The sequence below is a fragment of the Chrysoperla carnea genome, chromosome 2 (assembly GCF_905475395.1).
Source record: "Chrysoperla carnea chromosome 2, inChrCarn1.1, whole genome shotgun sequence".
NCBI lineage: Eukaryota > Metazoa > Arthropoda > Insecta > Neuroptera > Chrysopidae > Chrysoperla > Chrysoperla carnea.
In genome coordinates this window covers 71,708,016-71,730,325 of record NC_058338.1, presented here as the reverse complement: position 1 = coordinate 71,730,325, position 22,310 = coordinate 71,708,016, and positions in this window count along the sequence as shown.

Genomic DNA, 22,310 nt, shown 5'->3' with positions numbered 1-22,310 from the left:
GTATGAACGGAAGTTGGAGCGACGAATTTGCTATAAAAATGAACGAATTAAATATCAGGGAACCTTATGATAGTATAAACAAAAACGTTATCCAAAGAAAAGTAAATGAAAAATCGACAAATCAAAACAAAATCAATTTGAATTTTCAAAAATCAATTTTCAAGTATAAGTACGGCTTTAAATGGAACAGCCGAGGGATAAATGATGAACGTGTTTGTGTTTTATGTGGCAGGATAGAAAGTGTGGAACATTTGTTGGAAGATTGCGAAGGTAAAGCTGGATGTTTAAGAGACAAGGTCAACGAATTCACTCTGTTTTCAGCATTAAGCATCTTGAATGAGTATGACGAAAAAAAGGTACCCATCATAACAGATTATCTAAATCATATTTTAACCAGAATCACATATTGCACACTTATTAATTATTTTGTGCTTTTTTATCACTTAAAAATTATATTTTTTCTTTCATGAATAGATTCATTTACAGAATTACTTTTTTTTAGAACATTTATAGAATTTATTTTTAATATTAATAATTTAAAATATTTGGAATGTAATTTTAATGTTTAAAATTTAGAATATTTAATATAATTAATTATTGTTTTTGTAATTGTTTTCTTTTATATTAATAATTTGACTTTTAATGTCAAAATTTGTAAAATTGATTATTATATCAAATAAATGTTATCTAAATCATATTTTAACCAGAATCCATATATTGCCCACTTATTAATTATTTTTTGCCATTTTATCACTTAAAAATTGTATTTTTTCTTCATGAATAGATTCATTTACAGAATTACGTTTTTTTTAGAACATTTATAGAATTTATTTTTAATATTAAGAATTTAGAATATTTGGAATGTAATTTTAATGTTTAAAATTTAGAATATTTATAATTAATTATTGTTTTTGTAATTGTTTTATATTGATAATTTGACGTTTAATGTCAAAATTTGTAAAATTGATTATTATATCAAATAAATGAATGAATAAAAATTGACAGTAATTTACATGAACTGAAGCGCACTATATTGATTAATTATCACAAAAATTATGTTTTAAAGATTGTTCGAAACACATCAATTTAGTTTTTTTTTTATTGCAATAAGTTTAATAATTCACACTTTAACTGAATCTATGGATTTTCTAATTAATATATTGATTAATTATGATTTCAACTACTAGAACATGTCAAATCGATACACGCTATGTACAACGCCTAGCTAAAAGTTACCAGGTGTACCAATATATAAAAGTTAAATTAAAACATCTAAATTATGTATCTTATATATATATATATATAAGTGAAAACAAACAATTGACTGAGTTAATTGTTGAAATACCATGTATAGTCAGTATTGATTTCTTTATCACATTACATATACCAACATGTGACACATACATAACTGATAATCAAGTATAGTACATATTATAAAATTTCCGCCCTAATTGTCGCCCTCACGGGTAAACAGTGATGATTACGAAAAAATGTTTCAAACTAAAGTTGTTTAATTTTTGATAAGGAACATTTTTTACATTTAAACTTTTATTCTATCTCTAACGGTTTACAAGATGGGTACTACGGACCCATGACCCAAGTGACCCATGTTGCTCATTTACGAACTTGACCTCACTTTTTACGTCCTAAGCACATTGTAAAAATTTCAGCTTGATATCTCTTTTCGTTTTTGAGTAATCGTGACCACAGACGGACGGACGGCCGGGCGGACGGACGGACAACCGGAAATGGATTAATTAGGTGATTTTATGAACACCTATACCAATTTTTTTTTTTTGTAGCATCAATATTTTTAGGCGTTACACACTTGGGACTAAACTTATAATATTATGTATATTTCATATATCCATGGTATAAAAATGACCAATTGTTTTATCATGGTAGATAGATAATATTGGATATCTGATTGTTGTTTTCAATTAAAATCAACTTTCTTCAATTAATATTGCCGATATTGTAAGAAATAAAGGTACTCTTGGACAAAATCTACATTTTTCGACAAAGCTCATATATAATAATAATGGGGTGTAAACTTCGTTTCTCAGCCCACGTCTATAACAGACGAGACCCACATCATTATTTTTAATTATGATTTACTCCTTAAACTACATTCGAATATACAATAAATTTTATGATGTGGGTGGAGTCAGTCACTCCGTTCTTATCCAAGCGACGACAGTGTGATCAATTTACCGCTCCATTAACTTATTTGTTCAAACTGCGCTGGCTGGATTCGAATCCGCAACCTCCCAGCCAATAGTCAAAGCTCTTATACGAATTCAAAAAATTGACATATGATTCTTTTATATTGCGTTCTGGCCATTCAGAATTTTTTTCGCAAAACAAATTATAAAAAGTTTTCCATATGATGCCGACTTAATTGGATACTCTGTATATTAATAGAAAAAGTTCAACCCTAAACAAAAATTGGCAAGAATACCTAAGAAAGGTATGCGAGGCATAGATTGATAGGATGGCCTCTTGTATTATACATAAAGTGTACGTACGTAATGTACAGACCCACGCTATATAATAAATATTGTGTGTTTTTATCATTGTCTTGGTTTCTTTTTTTTTTATAGATATTACTTATTAATTCAGTATAAGTTTATTGTTCCAATTAGTTAAGTGGTTTTACTGTTATTTCATTCATTCATTTCATATTATTATTGATTGGTCAATCAGTCTGTTCTATACTGTCTTCACGATTCCTTATACCGACTTAATTATGATGAAAATATGCTTTAAGTATAAGTTAATACATATTTTCATTATGTTTGTATTATTTCATTATATTACTATAAAAACATATACAGTTTCTTACATAATTTACGTTCAATATTACCGATTTCTTGATAAGTAATTCATAAATCTATGATCTTTGAAGCTACACTACCTTACAGTCCTTTATCCTGTACGCCAGTCCGTCTAGTTACTGGAATAAGTAGGTAGATATCCATATTTACAACTTTGACTTCGTACTTTGAAATCGTATCAGATAGGAAATAGGAAAACATATTTCGGAATAGAAATTAAAGCATATAAGCTGCACTTTTAAGAAGTCTGTCTCAGTAGTTCCATATTTATGGCGTTGTAAGTCAAAATCGAACTCTTTGGAAGCTTTTATACTTGCTATTTCGTAGTAGCAAGATGACAAACTGGACCTTTTCATGAGACAAGCAAGTATTTATATTATAAGTAGTGCGATTACTTTTTTGAGCTTTTTGAAGGTAACAATGCTAATTTTTCTGGGATTCGTGAGCAGAACATGAAAATTTTGAGCAGAACTTGACCTCATTTGGGAAAATTATTCCATTAGATTAACATTATTATTTAGATAGGAAAACAGTATCAAAATTTCAATGAATGAAAAATTGAAATATTTTGTGAAATTCTCTTAAAAGTTTAGATAATTTTTGAGAATTATCGATTTATATTTTCCATTTAATCCCATGTATAACCTTACTTTTTATACCATGTATATATGAAATATACATAGTATTATAAGTTTAGTCCCAAGTTTGTAACGCCTAAAAATATTGATGCTACAAAAAAAAAATTGGTATAGGTGTTCATAAAATCACATAATTAATCCATTTCCGATTGTCCGTCCGTCCGTCCGTCTGTGGTCACGATTACTCAAAAACGAAAAGAGATATCAAGCTGAAATTTTTACAATGTCCTTAGGACGTAAAAAGTGAGGTCAAGTTCGTAAATGAGCAACATGGGTCACTTGGGTCATGGGTCCGTAGTACCCATCTTGTAAACCGTTAGAGATAGAATAAAAGTTTAAATGTAAAAAATGTTCCTTATCAAAAATTAAACAACTTTAGTTTGAAACATTTTTTCGTAAACATCACTGTTTACCCGTGAGGGCGACAATTAGGGCGGAAATTTTATAATATGTACTATACTTGATTATCAGTTATGTATGTGTCACATGTTGGTATATGTAATGTGATAAAGAAATCAATACTGACTATACATGGTATTTCAACAATTAACTCAGTCAATTGTTTGTTTTCACATATATATATATATATATATATATATATAATATACATAATTTAGATGTTATATATATATATATAATATACATAATTTAGATGTTTTAATTTAACTTTTATATATTGGTACACCTGGTAACTTTTAGCTAGGCGTTGGACATAGCGTGTATCGATTTGACATGTTCTAGTAGTTGAAATCATAATTAATCAATATATTAATTAGAAAATCCATAGATTCAGTTAAAGTGTGAGTTATTAAACTTATTGCAATAAAAAAAAACTAAATTGATGTGTTTCGAACAATCTTTAAAACATAATTTTTGTGATAATTAATCAATATAATGCGCTTCAGTTCATGTAAATTACTGTCAATTTTTATTCATTCATTTATTTGATATAATAATCAATTTTACAAATTTTGACATTAAACGTCAAATTATCAATATAAAACAATTACAAAAACAATAATTAATTATAAATATTCTAAATTTTCATTAAAATTACATTCCAAATATTCTAAATTCTTAATATTAAAAATAAATTCTATAAATGTTCTAAAAAAAACGTAATTCTGTAAATGAATCTATTCATGAAGAAAAAATACAATTTTTAAGTGATAAAATGGCAAAAAATAATTAATAAGTGGGCAATATATGGATTCTGGTTAAAATATGATTTAGATAACATTTATTTGATATAATAATCAATTTTACAAATTTTGACATTAAAAGTCAAATTATTAATATAAAAGAAAACAATTACAAAAACAATAATTAATTATATTAAATATTCTAAATTTTAAACATTAAAATTACATTCCAAATATTTTAAATTATTAATATTAAAAATAAATTCTATAAATGTTCTAAAAAAAAGTAATTCTGTAAATGAATCTATTCATGAAAGAAAAAATATAATTTTTAAGTGATAAAAAAGCACAAAATAATTAATAAGTGTGCAATATGTGATTCTGGTTAAAATATGATTTAGATAATCTGTTATGATGGGTACCTTTTTTTCGTCATACTCATTCAAGATGCTTAATGCTGAAAACAGAGTGAATTCGTTGACCTTGTCTCTTAAACATCCAGCTTTACCTTCGCAATCTTCCAACAAATGTTCCACACTTTCTATCCTGCCACATAAAAAACAAACACGTTCATCATTTATCCCTCGGCTGTTCCATTTAAAGCCGTACTTATACTTGAAAATTGATTTTTGAAAATTCAAATTGATTTTGATTTCATTTACTTTTCTTTGGATAACGTTTTTGTTTATACTATCATAAGCTTCCCTGATATTTAATTCGTTCATTTTTATAGCAAATTCGTCGCTCCAACTTCCGTTCATACATTTTGTAAATATTTGTCACTTTTCATTATTCGTAAAAAGTAACACAAGGCTTTTTGTATGAGTTCTTCAATGGATGTCACACCTAATTCAATATTAATTGCCGAGTTAGGGGTAGATTTCGGAACACATAGAATTTCTTTATAAAAATTATAAGCAAGTGCATTGACAATTCTCAACTCATTTTTGTTGCAGTTTAGGGTCCATATTTCACTGCCATAATGGTAAGGTTTAAATTTTTTTCGAGTGGTTTTTATACTTCATTCTTCCACTATCATTATACCATGCATATATGTAATATGCAAGGTATACTAAGTTTAGTCCCAAGTTTGTAAAAAAATAGTTTGTTGCATAAAAATATTGATGCCATGCACAAAATTTTGCTATAGGTGTTCATAGAATCACCTAATTAGTCCATTTCCGGTTGTCCGTCCGTCCGTCTGTGGACACGATAACTCAAAAACAAAAAAGATCGAGTTGAAATTTTTACAGCGTACTCAGGACGTAAAAAGTGAGGTCGTGTTCGTAAATGAGCATCATAGGTCAATTGGGTCTTGGGTCCGGAGGATCCATCTTGTAAACCGTTAGAGATAGAACAAAAGATTACATGTAAAAAATGTTCCTTATAAAAAAATAAACAATTTTTGCTTGAAACATTTTTTCTTAAACATCACTGTTTACCCGTGAGGGCGCAAATTAGGCGTAAATTTTATAGTATGTATTATATAAATTGTATATGTGCAATGTGATAGAGTAATCAAAACTATTTATTCATGGTATTTCAACAATTAACTCAGTCAATTGTATGTTTTCACTTGTTAAACTTAAAATTCATCAAAATGAATTCTATAAGAATTTCATTCAAACACTTATATTATCATAATTTTTTTATTTCTCTATAGCAAGTCTTATAAAACTACGTCCTTCAATTTATATCGTTTCCTAATGCTTTTCTGTACCATGTAGTAGTAATTTGTTCAATGGTAATTTTACGGAAAAAAAACATACTCATGATGTATGGCCATATGTTTTTAATTAATTATACTTCATTATGGACATCCATATACATTTTCACAAAATGTGTGTAGTGTGTACAGTGTGTTTGGGCAGAGGAGTGCAAAGGTTTATTAAACTGGATTATACCTGCAAAAATGATATGCAATGAACTATAATTTTTAATCCGTAACAGTATTATTTTTCGCTGGGTTTTTATCTGGCCCAAAACTAAGTTTTTGTTAAAAATGGTGTATAATTTTTATTTCCAAATTTTTTCGATTTTCGGAAAAGTTGGAATCGCTTGGGAAAAATGAGAAGAAGTGAAATATAATGTTCCCAAATATAATGAAAATTACTTTCTTAGATAATTTCAAAATCAACAAAAAAATCTGGATTATATCGACGTCTGACTGAACTTGCTTAGTAGTCTTGCGAATTAAATTGTCTTCAAAACGTTCGGCTACTGACTGGGAGGTTGCGGGTTCAAAACCAGGCAGCGGTAGAGTGAAGAATTAAAATTAACGGGGCGGTAAAATTGACCACACTGTCGTCGCTTGGATAAGAACGAATCAGCCGACTCCACCCACAACCTGTAAAATTAAATTGTATATTGGATGTAGTTGTAGTTAAAATAAATAAAGATAAAAAAATAATGATGTGGGTGTCCTCTACTATAGATAGATATCTGAAAAAGGGAGGTTAAACCCCATTATTATTGTTATATCGACGTCGGACATTCGACTGCCAAGGTATGAGTTACCGTCAATAATTGAATTTAACATATATGTACCTACTCTGAAAAATGGTTGAAAATTTTTGTCTTCGAATTTTTCCGATTTTTTTTTTAAGAAGAAAAAGTTGGCAAAAACGTTTGTATTATTTGTACATTTAACAAATTGTGTGTCAAAAATTACAACGCAGGAATTATTACGAATGTGTTTGTCAAATGGCACACATTGCTTACGTTTTCATTTATCAACAAAATAATGAGCATAAAAAAGTCTCAAAAAAACAAAAAAAGAAATACCATATTTCAATAATTATGAATGCAATAATGTAATTATTCACCGGATGTCCAACAGGAAAAAGAATTTAATTCAGTTGAAACATGTTTACATGTATTTTTTTATTCTCCCTATACAAAAATGGTAGTAGGACCGATCATAGGAGAATATTCTCTGATATTCTAAAAATTTTTTGATAATTTTTTTAGAAAATATTAAAAATGCTCTAAACTTTTTAAAAATGTCTTGCAAGTGCATCCGAAAAGAAACATTTATGAACTAATTTCATTTTCTTATAAACAGGGCTTAAAATTTTAGAATAAATCAGTTTGTAAATAAACTTTAACATAAATGAAGTTCTATGTTTGTTTTGGGATTAAATTTCTTCTTTTATTCTGTTATAGACATTAGGAATGTAAAATTGTGTACCCCTGATCTATTCTCTTGGAGATAAAATTATACGCCAGTCAAATCCTACTAAAGCTACTTTTTAAGTATGTTATTTGGACCACTTAGGAGAGTGTGAAACCACATTTTGCAAGCAAAAAAAGGTTGTGCATTCTGCGTAATAACGTGAAAAACCGAAAGATTTTCGAACTTTTTTCAGGTTTTTGCAGTTCAATTCAAAAACTGTGAGCTTTTGACGTTAGTTGCTAGTATTATTTTGCTTGTGTTAAACCGTTAGAGATAGAACAAAAGTTCAAAAGTAAAAAATGTTCCTTATAGCTAAATAAAAAAGTTTTGTTGAAAAAAAATTTTTATTAAACAACATTGTTTTCTCGTGCAGGGGCAAATTAGGGCAAAACTTTGGTGTCCATTTTCTCAAAAAATATAAAAGATGGAGGGATGAATATTTACAGGTAACTTCACCTTGTGAGCCTTATGAAAAATTATTGAAATAAATCCAAAATACTTTTCTAGCAAAAATAATAGGTACAAATGGGGCTGGGTAGTGATATAAAGCTGCTTTTTTTGAACTTTTTTTTTTTTTTTGCTTTCATAACGTAGTTTCACACTCCAACAAAAAAAGGAACTATTTTTGTAATTTTTTTTATAATTATAGGATTCAACAAAACTTCGACATCGAAATCGAAATATTTATTAAAAGACTTTGTATTAATTTAATTGTAATACATTTTAATATCAATCATGTATGTGCCTTTATAGATTTGAATGTCAATTCGAATACTCGTAAGCTACGAAGCTCTACTACTAAAGTCCTATTTCCCCTCCCCCCACATGGTACTTTTATTGAAATAGAATCTTTGTCGTTGATGGAACTGTAGAGGTGCGTAAAGCCTTAAAAATCGTTAAAAAACATTATATACTGATGTAAATTATTGTGCGAGGCTCTGGGAAATGGAAACAGCAGAGCTTTTCCTTAAAGGTACTATTTTGACATTTACTGAATCTTCATACCAATTTGCAATCCTTTCGCTCAATTTGAAGAGTTTTTGAGATGCGCAAAGCCGTAAAAAGGTCGAAAATATTGGTTATTAATCCCCCGAACCAAAATATAGAGTGTTATAAGTTTGGCCGCTATATGTTTGGGTCTGTCTGTCTGTCTGTCTGTGGCATCGTCCGCCCAAACCAATGAAGCAATCTTGATTTTTTTATTTCGTTTGAAATAAATTTAACGGAGAGTGTTCTTAGTTATGTATCAAGAACGAGTTTAGGATTCCGTGCCCGGAATAATTACAAAATAGGTCATGATCCTCAAAATCGATTCAGTATGGAGAAGACTCTAAGGTTAAAAGGAAATTTACAGGAGACCGTTCTTAAATAATTTTCAAGTACGAGTTTAGGGTTCCCTTTTCCGTACCCGAAAAATTTTCTGGAATTTTTTTAAATTTTGTAAATTTCACTTGTTTTCATGAGAATCACTTACAAATTATTCAATTGAAGCCGTTATAAACGCCGTTATAACATCAATCCAATCCACTTAATACAAAACTCTACATACCGAATTTCCGGTCATTTGAAATAAACGGGGCAGCGGGGAGAACCCAATGCTTGGAGGAATTAATTATATGTGAATATACATCTCTGAAGGCCCATAAATCGTGCCCCCATACAGTGCATAAGTATTTATTTTCCAAAGAAATATGACTAAAATTCAATAACAAAATTAAATATGTGGTCGATCAATAGCTAATAAATAAGATTATATATATGTTTCGTTTTCAATTTCAGAAAAAAGAAGGGAAACTGCTAAAAATATAAAATGCCAAGCATCACATCGTCTTTATCATGAATTATTACATATACTAAAACAAATTGTATTTTTACCTTATATATCGTAAATTGAAATACTTTGAAGTATTCATTGTGTTTTGGAAAAAAAATAAAAAAAAGAATATATATACACACACAAACCCATATAAAAGTGAACTTGAAGTGTATAGTTTTCTCCCTTATTGTCTATCCATCATCAGAAATTACCTGATAAAAAGAAAATAGTTTGACTGGGTTCGATCAACAAAAGGAGAAAAAATAGATTTTTTATTTATACAAATAAACCCATTTTTAAACATGATATCCAAAAAGTTTACTTGACTAGTTTTACCTTTTATGAAGTTTTTTAGACGTTTAAGTTTTTTAGACAAAAAGCGACGTTTTTTGGACTATTATTAATTTTTTTAGAGAAACTTCATTTTTAGGGCAAAAATGTTACATGATGTTAAATTGTATAACAAAAAAATTACCGTTCGACTAAAATGGGGTGCCAATTGGTTCCCGTTCTAGTATCTCTTTCAGTGTTCGGAATAGAAAAAAATTAAACAAAGTTTTGTAATTAATATCTTCTCTACTAGAGAAGTAATCCAGCACTGTTCTCTAGTCCCTAATGTCTAACACAATATTTTGTCCCATATTATTTAAAAATAAAATAAAATTATTTAATTTTTCGACAAATGTTGGAAATTTGTGGGAGCCGTTTTGTAAAACTACATTTCGAGAAAAACGCACTCCGTTTTTTTTCATAATTATTATCAATATAAATGTATTAGTTAGCGTTTTTTTTTTCTTGTTTTGTATTTATAAAGTTATATTATTTATAATTTCAAAAATAATAAAACACTAAAAAGGTCACTTTAATATTGAAAAAAAAGTATATTACGGACCTGACCAAAGAAGAACGTGAGAAGAGCGTATATTTGAAGCTAGAGGATCAAGAAAATATACAACCCACGACCAGAGTGATAGATGTTCTGCCATATGTAGCATCGTATCGCCTGCTCCTCCGATTTTATATAACATACCACAGGAAATATAACTTTCAAAAAAGACCTTGAGTCCATACTTTGGATTTAAGGGGATGGATAGTATCCTGAATTCCTAATAATTCAAAGAGTATTGTTGGCTTGAAACTTTTGTCAATAAGTCTCTCCTTTTCATTCTCCTAAATGGTTTTATCAATAAATTGTAGTGCCTTTTATTTTAAGGTTGATGTTAGGGATTTTTTAACAAAAATAATATTTTGTTACTCAATTTTGCAGAAAATTTGATTCGTTTTAATAAATTATTTTTAGTGTATAATTTTTTTTTTTTACTGCTTTTCTGTACGAAATCTCAATCCGTGAAATTAAAAAAACGTTTTGTGTAACTAACAGCCCAACATGAAATGATGAAAATGATCAAAATAGTATATTTTCTCGTATAGCCGTGGCTTAAATGCTTAGGAGACACCTACTGCTAAAACCTAGCCATAAATTTTTGCCTGCTCTCATTTTATTTGCTGTTACTTGTAAAAATGTTCACTTAAGTACGCCACCCGGTAAAAATTTATTGTTAAAATTGTATTATTGATAACGCGTATTGTGTTTGAATTTTTTGTTAAATTTTAAAATAAATACAACACCACCATCCGGTTGTATTGTATTATTATATTGTTGACTTTTGTAACACCACACACATCCGATCTGATCCGATCCGTTGTAGTTAGTTCCCAGTTTGTTCATCTGTGACATGAGAATCGTTTCTATTATCATACATTAGTGTGACATGTGCATGTTATACAGAAACATATATTCCTCCTATCATATTATATGTAGATTATTTACATTAAAAATACGATATTTATCTCACAAAAATAGGTCGTAAGATAAATAATTGATCACGGTGGTCCATTTTCGAACTTGCCGTCTAACAAAGTTAACCTTAGTTGCCTCCATTGGTTAAAATATTATTTTGAGTCATTTGCTAATAATGGATGGGATAGATGGTAGTTTACACAAATTAAAAATATGTAAGATCATAAGATAATAACTCCCGGTGCATCATTTTCTCACATTCAGAGAGGGTTTAAACCCTGTTCAAACCCGATACTGTGAATGCGCAAAGCCGTGAATTTTATGAATTTACGTAATTGTAGCGATTTCGTCATTGACCAACCGCTTAAACTAATAGAAGTTGATTTTCAAATAATGAAAGTTAAATTTCGCGGTTTACAAAAGGCTAATATTTTAAATTATCTTCTTTATCAATGACCAAGAATAACGGGTCCGAGAAATTGAAACCTCAATTTTCAATGTATTATTTTCGCTGTTCAGTCGTAATTTAACTAACATAAATTACCCTTTAAAAATAAAGAAAAAAAAAATTAAAATAGGTTTGTTCTATGATGCTACGATGCAAAAATATAGTCTGATTCGTTTGTGGTATCGGAGATTCTAGACGGATGAACTGATTTTAATTTTTGTTTGTTGAAAAGGTAGTTTGATTAAAAGTGCTACTCGCTATCTTGCAAGAAAATCTACCCATCCGTTAGAATATCATAATATCATATCGTTTTTATTGGGTACGGAACCCTAAACTCGAACTTAAAACATATCTAAAATCATTTTTTATCAAATTATTAAAATAAACAAAAATTAAAATCGATGAATCCGCTTAGCAGCTATGATGCCACCGACAAACGCTCGGATACACAGATGTGCAGATAGATGCCCAGAAACACAGATACACAGGCACGTTAAACTTATAACACCTCATTCTTTTGTCGGTGATTAAAAATAAGGCCAAACTTGTCACTATCTCACGTGCTAAAAACACAGTAAACGATTTCGCTATACTACCGCACTGCATACAGTATTAGCGTTCGTTGTATTAAATTTCTATTCGAAATAATTGAATTACGTTTTGAATGTATTTTCTTGTATAACAGAAGATAACAAATGGAATAGGAGTCCTTGACACGAAATATTTCGAATATTCTGACAGTCTTTGACACGAAATATTTACAGTTCTAGTGGCTGTCTAGAATACACACAGTAGTTTGGAAGCATATGCAAAAATGTAGACTAATGTTTAGGAATAAAGTAAAGATGAACCAGCAACGTACAACGATTGGTGATAGAAAATAATCTGGATTGGGACTTGAAATAGACGAAATTGAAGTAAATCTGCAAATATTAATCGCTAAAAGAATATAACGAGATGTAAGAGGCCATTGAACTTTTCTTTTAGAAAGTCTTGGAAAAAAGGGCTACATTTTAGTTGGATAAAATTTTCCTAGTCTTAAATTCATCAAAACCAAAGGACATTCAATTTCGGCTCCCACTTTAAAAATAAATGCTAAAAATATTTTACTATTACAATATCTTTGTATTTTTCACTGTATCGGTTAAATATGTGTGCAATTTGGGGTTAAAAAAGTTGAACTTTATTCATTTTTTGATTTTGTTTTGTAGCAGGAATAAACTAGACACATTATAATTTGAATAAATTAGAAAATCAGAAATAAAATGTTGAGTCAAGTACAACCAAGTATTTTAACACCTCAAGAAACATGAGGAAAAGGTTGTTTGACGTAATCTACAGTAAAAAAAGGTTTAAATTGTTATGTACATCCAACAAAGTTTAATTAAATAAATTTAAGAAGTTTCAGATACAATTATTAATCAGATCTAGGACAAAGTTTTTAATAAGCATGCCTTTGGAGGCTGGCGGCTGGCTGATGACTGTTCCTATAAAGAAATTTATATTTTTAACACAAAAAGGGATGGATGTGGCATTGATGTTAGAGGGTTTGATACTAGTACTGTTCTTCTTTTTATGTACATGAGAAAGGTTAATTTAAATTCAGGCTAATCTAGTTATAAGTTTAGATCTTTCAGGAAAGTTTAATACAAACTCCAAGCATTTCATCGTTTTATTTTGTAATACCTTAGAATTTCATTTTTGAAGTAACTATTTAAATTTAAATGACAATTATAGTCAAAATTTTGGAATTAGTTATGTAATGAATATTACTCGAGAATTTTTCAAATTTGTTTCCAAAGGATACGATCAATAGGTTGAATGTCGAAATATCTCAAAAATTAAATATCTCGTTTGATGGGCCTTACCTATAAATTTTGGTATCATCATTAGTCATTTATCATTCGTCATCAAGTTTTGAAACAAATTTCGTTTTTGTGAATTTTTCGATTTTTCTAAAGGGAAACCCTTTTGAAAAATTGTACAAAATCGAGAAAAAATTTCGATAAAACTTGATTTTTATAGTGTTTACGTCGGATATATGTTTGTTTGGTTCCCTATGTCTTTAAGAGATGTTAGAGACTACATAATATTTTTCGTTTTTGCGGGATTCTACACATTACTTCCAATGACGTTACAGTCCAGGCTTTTAAATTATCCATCCAGCTATTTTTTATTCCAACTGCTTTTTTTGTTTTTACCAAATAAAGTCACCTTGATCATTTCATTTTTTTTTTTATCGAATAATATGCTCAAAGCAGCTTAATTGTCTCTTTTTTACGGTCTTGCTCAGTTCTGGTGAATGTACAATAATTTTAATCAATTTACTATTTGTTGTCTATGTCTTCCATGAAATTTTTAGAATCTTTCTATAGCACTACATTTCAAAAACATCTAGTGTTTTTATTATATTTGCTCTTGAGACCTATGTTTCACAGCACAAAGAAAAACTGAGCACACGTAACATTTTAAAAACCGCACACGTATTCTTTTGTTTTTTTTATTGCCCGTTAAGAACTTTTTTAGTTTCATAAATGCTCTCTTTGCTTGCCCTATCCTTGATGTTATTTCAACACTAGTCTTGTTATTGTTGTGGAACAGTATACGTAGGATAAGATTCCTTTAAAAAAATTGCCCGAAATTCAACATTTATTTATGGATTTTTTAAAATTATTAATACACAGGAAAATCTATCGGAAAAAATGACATTTTAATGGAATTTTCGGCGATATCTACAAAAAACTAATAGTGAAATGATTTTAAATCAAAGCACATATTATACAGAATTTTACCAAACTCAAACAAAAAGATTTCAAATTTCGTTAATACTGAGCACTTAAGGTAATTTTGAAGAAAAAAAATTAGTTATCAACTGATTAAAAGTCAATTTTGTTCAAAAAGTTTCTAAAATATCGCTCAAAATCACATATTAAGAGAAAAATTTATGAAATCGATCCATAGACTTTAATTTAAAAAAAGATGCCCATGAAAAATGGGAAAAAGTTTAAATTTTTATCTTGGTTTATATCGTTTTGAAAGCAAAAAATATTTTTGTTTGATCATATAGATAAATCAACTTAATTTTTTAATTATTAGTTTTTATGAGACCATTTACTTAAGCGACCAACACATAAAAAGCTAGTTATTAATAAAATTAACGTCGTTTAATACACCGTCTAGCCGTATCAAGTAATGTCAGATTGTAAATTAGACACTCGATACATATAAAGTATACTATAGTGGACATTTTACATACCGTTGTTGTGAATCTGTGATTGATGTTACACATTTATCACGTCAAATTATCTCTCTACGTACCCTACGTGTAGTATGTATGTACAATACTTTTTTTTTTAACTTAAACAAAAACCATTTTCATTTCACCTCGGAAACAATTTTAAACGTGATTTATTTTCAGAATTGTCAAAAAATATATGTTATGTTCCTCATAATATGGTTTAGCCATCCATGCCTTGTTCTTCTGATTCTTAGTATACCGTACCTAACCACTATCAAATATCTGTATAGTGCAATAAATATGTCAGAAAATACCACCGATTCTAGAAAAATTATCCTGTCCGGATTTTCAAAGGGATAATTAAAATACAAATCATAGGTTATGAAAACATACTTTGGAAAAACCGGAGTGTAGGAAACAATTTTAAAAAAACAGAAAGATGAGAAAAACCAGTTTTTGTAATGAAGACAAAAATGTAAAAAGCACAATTCCGTTTTCATCATTTATTTTCTCGGCTTGTATGATATGGGTGTTTCGAAAAAACCATGCGTGATCGGTAACAAAGCATTCTACGACAATTCTGAATAAGCATTTTCTTCGTAAAGAGTGAAATTTTATAAAAATATACTATTAAAAGCTACAATTGGAGCCCAGAATGGATTAGATGCGAGTGAAACCAGTCGAAAAAATAAATGGCGGGAAACTAAATCGTTTCGCGATATTTGACTTAAGTTAATCACACATTTTTTTAATCAAAATGCATTGAGGTTTTTTTTTCTTTTGCCGGTTTTTTCACCTTTTCGATTTTTTGAAACAATTTCATACACTCCGATTTTTTCAAAGTATGTTTTCTTAAACTACTAAACTACTATTATTTTTCCCTTAATTATCCCGCTGAAAAACCGGACGGGATAATTTTTTAACTCGTTTGCTTGTATTAGTAGTTAATATGGAAATTTTGATTGGTGATTGGGAAAACAGGATGTAAGAAACGATAAAAATTATTTTTTGTTTTATTTAACACTGCCGTAGTGTTTTGCATAAAAGGATGAAAAAAGCATGAAAGCAATTTCTCACACTTTCGAAAATTTACAGCAACAATTTTAGTGACAGTTTTGTGTATGGAAAGCAAAGTTCGGGATTTCTCTGATTTTTTAGAAAAGTATTAGTCTTTTACATTTTAATACTATCTCGACCTTAATCCACATTTTCAAATTTTGTATTTATCAAATGAAGGAATTCGAGTGTTCTATTTTTTGAAAAATTATTTAGTCCTGGAACAGCTCGCTGTGGTTTCTGTGTTAAGGTTCTAAATTAACTTGAACATCAATTTTTTTTACCCTCATTTATCAATTTATCTGGTTTTATGAAATGTGAAAACTTGAGTTTCTTTTAATTTTATTTAAAAATATTTTTATTGTTTCTTAAAATTTTGAAATAAATTTTTTATTTTTTTATTTTGTCATTATACTGTGTTTCTAACATCTAGGTCTTTACACAGTCGTAGATAAAACATTAAATGATATATATAAATAATATTTAAATGTTATTACAATATTGAATAAGTAGATATAGGGAAGTATATTTAGTGATGATAATGTATAGTAAATTTAATAATATATATATTAGTGTTGATTTTATTTTAGTTTTAATTTTTATATTTGGTTCAGTAATCCTGTTTTCTGGAGGAACGAGAATAGTGTCTTGATGGTGTCCTGGTCATCTCCGAGTGCAATAGCAATCGTATTAGGGAAGTTTGTTTTGGTTCGAATATGTTCTTGTTTTCTACATCTTATTAGAATATGGTTCACTGTAACTGGTTCTTGACATAGTTCACATATCGGGTGAGGAATTTTATTTAGAATGTATGAGTGTGTAATTTTTGTATGTCCGGTCCTTAAACGTGTTAGTGCTATTTCATATTGTCTTTTGTTTTGATAACTTGTTCGCCATTCGGTTGTATTTTCTTTACTGTTGCAAAGTTTATTTTGTGTAATTCGAGACCATTGTTGATCGCGTTTTTCTTTAAGGAGTAGCTTTATCGCTTTAATGGCATCTTGGCTTATAGTTGTTTGGTGGGGTGTTCCATCATAGTGAGCGTCTTTGGCTGCTTTTGCTAGTTTGTTTCCTGGAATATTAATGTGGCTTGGTACCCATAGTAGTGTGATTGTTAAATGATATGTTTGGGTGAGGGTATAAATTTTCTGTTGTATGGTTTGTATAAGTGAGTTTTGTGTATTTCCATTTTGAATCGCTTTTAGTGTACTCAAAGAATCGGATGCTATTAGAATTTTATGTAGTTTTTCTTTATTCAACTGTACGTACTTTAGTGCTTGATCTATTGCCAATGCTTTGGCAGTGAAGTTCGTAGCCAGTGAATTCAATTTTAATTTGTAAGTCTCTGCTTCATTTAATATAAAGGCACAGGTGGTCGATGTTGCTGTTGACATAATTGAAATAATTATTTTCTTAAAATTTGGGAAAATTCATGATTTGTAAGAAATGGAATATGCAAATAGACTGGTTATGATTTTTACTAGTTAACTTTAACACAAATTAAGCTGGGGTAACTTTAACACTAATTATGGTAAGCTAGTCAAATAATTTTTGTTTTGAAATATGTTCTGGAAGGTGTATTGGAAGAAACACAAGGTTAATGTGCAATTGGTATTTCAGGAAAACTCCTGATTGGTATTTCAGGAAATTTTATAAAACAAAATAGTTTGATGAAGAGCTTCTTAAATCGTCATTTAAAAAATAAAACTCCGAAATAGAATTAAATGAGTAAGTTAAAATTTACGAACATATTTCTGTTTAATAAATGGATAGATAAAAAATGTGTACCCTAGCATCTAAACTCCGGCAACGAAAGCAGATTGTATATAATCGAATGAAATATTTTCAATAAGAATGTGAAAAAATGTTGGGAAATAAAAAGGAATCAATATAATACATGACAGGATTTAGAAGGTAGTATTTTTTCCTTTACCACATAAATATACATCCCTTGTTAATCCCATAAAATCCACATTTTGTGTAATTTATATACTTTTTTTTTCGCTTTGCTTGTCTTCTTTAAACATATAAATAAATCAATTCTCATCTTTGTGTCATCAAAGCAGACGAACAATACAGACTGCTGTGTTTGTTGTGTGATATTTATGGGAAATTTACATTATTTGAATTTCGTAGAATAATTTCGTCTAGGTGAACAATATTGTTAGTTCTGTAACCTGTTTGCATTTAAGAATTACCGCCAGTCGCAAGTTTTACGTTTATCTTAGAAATAAATTCCCTTTTTACATTGTAAATGTGAAAGTATGGATGCTTGTTGGTTTGTTTATAATGCTCTCAAGCAAAAACTAATGAATGAATTTGAATGAAACTGTACAATAATATAGCTCATACATCATGAGTAACAAATGGGGTATAATTTACAAAGATATATTTTAAAAAATAAATTCAATTAAATTTAGTCTATGATATTTCACTTGGCCGTCTATATGAGCATCGTTTTGAACCATAAATTCAAGATTACTGTATAATTAGGTACGATGAATTCATAGCCACCCGTTCTGTTACACTCAACGAATCAAGAATATATAACAATTAAAAAAAAAAAATGAAAACCGTTATTTTACCTGTGTACAAAAAATTCCTACCCCTAATTCGAGTGTTATGGCAGGGGAATAAGAGAGAGCAAAGAAGTGGAGGCTACAAGCCAGGCGAAAGAGACAGTCACCAAGATAGATTAAAATTAAAGCAATTGCTTACTCTATAGTCATGGATACTGGTACCCTTTTTCCGATTCATTAATAACCGGCTAATTTTCTGTGACAATCTTCATTTCATCGAGACACTTAACTTTTTTATCTACGTAAGACGAATATCCGTTTTTGTATTCTAATAGTAAGTTAATTGAAATATAAATTGGAAAAATGGTGCTCATAACTAGGGCCAGTATCTTAAGCAGCTAATTACAGCTCATTTTTAGAAAAACGAGAGAGCAACAGCTGTTCGATTACAGTTGAGTTCGATTGAAAAACACATTGAAACTATTGCTCAAAGATAAAATAAACAATTGAAACAAACAATTGACTTAGTTAATTGTTGAAATATCACGTATAGACAGTGTTGATTACGCACACAATTTTTTTTTACGTCATATAAGTAAAGAAAGATGGTCACTTTTACACACAAAGTAATAAGAGTATCTTTCTTCTAACTTCCTCAGTGGACGTAATATATGCTATAAACAACTAAACACGTAAAAAATACATGCAACGTATTGTTTTAAAACATATTCAATATTATTCATCTTTTTATAACATAAATTTTTTTACATTTACGGACGGACAACCGAAAATGGACAAACTAGGTGATTTTACGAAACGTATACCAAAGTTTTGTTCGTAGCCTGTGCCACTGTATTTCCTCGAATTCGATCATTACGAGACACCCTATATATAGAGAGTATGATAGAATGAAATAACTATTACGAACCCTTATTCTTAAATGATTTATGCTTGATCGGTAAAACTTGGTTATCACCTTTTATTTGACATTGTAGCCACTTGTATTATTAAAATTCTTAAACATAAAGAAGAGAATAAAATTAATAGGAGACCATAGTGCATATAACTTTGTCTAGATTATAAAAGGGGATAAAAAACGATTCACTTTAAATTGCTGTCAATATTTTCTTGTTACATAAATACATATAAAAGAATGCAAGTTTTATGATAAGAGACACTTACCTTCATTATTGTTCGCACGTGTCATCTGTCTCTTCCGTCCTACATTATTAGTTTTAATATAATATTACACGTACTAATCATTGATGAAAAACGGTTCATCGACCTTAAACAAATGAAAAATAAATAGACCAAATGCCCACAATGAGACGAAAGATTCTGCTTTTTTAAAGATTACAAGATGAATTCTTTTTTAAGGAAATTTGATGTTTAATTAGGGTTTCTGATTGCTTGATCTTTTTTATTTCTCGACTTTTTTTATATTCTCGACCAGGATTTCTCGAGTTTCTCGAGTATCTCGAGAAGTTTTGAATTTATTAATAAAATACGATATCATTTTCAAACTTTTGCTTTATTACAAATTAAACTGATACATAGGCTCAATTAATTCAAATGGTAATATTTTAGTTATCCTAAGTTGCCCTTATTAATTAACAAATCAACAATAACTAATAAATTACTAAACTATATTCGGCTGGTCTATATAAAAAGTAAAGAGTAGGGTAGTACTAAATTTTTTTTATTGTTATTGGGTCCGTACCAGTTTCCAAATTTACAACAGTCTTAAACTATTTAAAAACCTAATTTTTATCTTACACTTTTATGTTAATAACATAACAGCGTTTCGATTCAACAAATGAAAATTAACTTTCTATACCTACTTTTGTTTTTAATTTGAGCAATGTATGCCAAGTAAAACTAAACCAACAATTTTCAAAATAATCAACAATGAAATCAAATTTTAATTCAAAGCTTTTCCTTATAAAATAGATAATTTCTTATTTTGACAATGACAATCTTTTCCGATGAAGAGAAAACACGTTCACTCTCCGTTGATGTTGGCTTAATGGCCATTACAACTTTTCGAAGAGTAGGCGTTCGTTTGCCCAGTAGATGCTGAATTTCTTTTTGAATATCCAGTTATGTGAGTGTGACTGATTTTGTCTGTAGTTTCAGCTGTCTGAATGACCTTTTTAGTTGAAGCTCAAATAATTTATTATCAAATTTGAGGACCCATTCATTATCTTGCTTAGCGATGCCGGAAACTTCAGTTAAGCTATAATTTCAGTTTCGTTATATATTATCTATGTGTTATATGCGTATTTTAATCAGTTACTTTACGCACAGAATTGATTTCTCGAGTTCTCGAGCCAATGAGGTTTTTTTTCCCCGTCTCGACTAAAAATAAATTTCTCGAGAATTTTCGAGCATAAACAATTCCTGCCATATAGGTTCAAAGAAAGTTAAGGATAGCAGGATATGTGGAACAAATTGGAAGTTTAAAGCTATCTAAAGAGTTTGCAAATAATTTCGTTGTTTTATAAAAGCATACCATTTCTTTTGAGAGCTGTAAATATCCGGCCTTTTTTTCGATGAATTTTGCTGTCACTTATTACAATATAAATTAAATGTTCGAGCCACAATGAAAAATATAAATTTCTTTTTTATGAAACCTTCATCGAGTCTCAAAAAGACACACAGAATTGTCGCGGAAATTTAAGTGAGCTTCATTATGGGCTCACGGTGAATAAAATGTGCGATAAAATCCTTTTACAACGTGACATGATTCTACAAAAGAAGTAAATTTTTTGTAAAAACAAAAGATTGCATTGTATGCATATTTTTCTCTTTGAATAAAATTATATGCACGGTTATTAAATGCTTTACAACGCGACATGACTCAGAAAACGTTGAACGTTGCATCATAAAAACATAATAAAACAAAAAAAAAAAAACTGTTTTTTTTTTTTAAATCTAGGCAATCTGCTAGTCAGTAAAATCAGATTCATAATGTAAAAAATAGGATCGTTAACTTTAAAATGAGTTAACTTTAAATATTAGCACTTAGTGCCGGAAAATAGGTCAACGTTCCGATTTGGATACCACACACATCAATTACTAGAGACCCTCCAAAAACATTTCTAGCCTATACTTCGACAATTTTCACTCAAGTTTACTTAGCGGTATAACGATACAAAAAAAATACAAAACTGAGTGTTCCCTATAAATCGCATATGGGCAAGTTAAACTTAAATTTTTTTTATAATAGCCTGTTTTACTAATTTACTTTAATAATAACATCATTTTTATTTATTTATTTTTTTTTTCAAATAATTTTATCGGATAAACATTTACTAAGAATGGAATTGTCAAAGTTGGAAAGATCTTCTTGAAATTTTGTATAGAGTCATAATTTCGTATAATGTTATAACGATAATAATGGTAATTTCGAGCAACTTTTCTGAGTAATATTTTGTCAACTTATAAAAAGGAAGAGTAGTTTACCAAAAATAAAAATGGCAACCCTGTACATTATTTAGAAGTTTTTAATATTCCTAAATACTTTTCAGAATAAGCAAAAGTTCTTATAAAGAATGACTTTTTTCTTAAAATGCAAAATAAGAAAATTTACAAGTATAGTTACCTCTATCCGGGGACGCACTGTATATATCAAAGTATA